We start from the raw sequence: 896 nt of genomic DNA on the forward strand, positions 1-896 counted from the left end.
CAAGTCTCTTTACTCGCTCCGTAACACATCATTCCGTGATCAACTGCTTGAGCACATTGTGCACATTATGATGATGTCCTACTGAGTGGGCCCAGAGATACCTCTCCGTCACAAGGAGTGACAAATCCCAGTCTCGATTCGTGCCAACCCAACAGACACTTTCCGAGATACCCATAGTGCACCTTTATAGCCACCCAGTTACGTTGTGACGTTTGGTACACCCAAAGCATTCCTACGGTATCCGGGAGTTGCACAATCTCATGGTCTAAGGAAAAGATACCTGACATTTAGAAAAGCTTTAGCATACGAACTACATGATCTTGTGCTAGGATTAGGATTGGGTCTTGTCCATCACATCATTCTCCTAATGATGTGATCCCGTTATCAATAACATCCAATGTCCCTGGTCAGGAAACCATGACCATCTGTTGATCAACGAGCTAGTCAACTAGAGGCTCACTAGGGACATGTTGTGGTCTATGTATTCACACATGTATTGCGGTTTCCGGTCAATACAATTATAGCATGAATAATAGACAATTATCATGAACAAGGAAATACAATAATAACCATTTTATTATTGCCTCTAGGGCATATTTCCAACAGGCGCTTGATATTCACTGCCTTTATAAAGAGATAAGGATTCATCTCTTTCACCCGCGCCTTCTCTCTCTCTGCCTCCCCCATTCTCGAGCTCCAGCGCCCAAGTTCTCATCTTTTCCGCCCCAAGAAAGAACTCCAACCATGTCTGGATCCGGAGCGCAGGGCAAGTGGATGGTATCCTCCGTCAAGGAGAAGGATATTACGAAGCTCTGGGAGGTTGGGTATTTGGCCAAGGAAATCGCCCACCGGCTTCCGGCCAAGGGACAGATCGTCCCCACCCCGGAGCCCCATGA

The sequence above is a fragment of the Triticum dicoccoides genome, chromosome 1B (assembly GCF_002162155.2).
Source record: "Triticum dicoccoides isolate Atlit2015 ecotype Zavitan chromosome 1B, WEW_v2.0, whole genome shotgun sequence".
NCBI lineage: Eukaryota > Viridiplantae > Streptophyta > Magnoliopsida > Poales > Poaceae > Triticum > Triticum dicoccoides.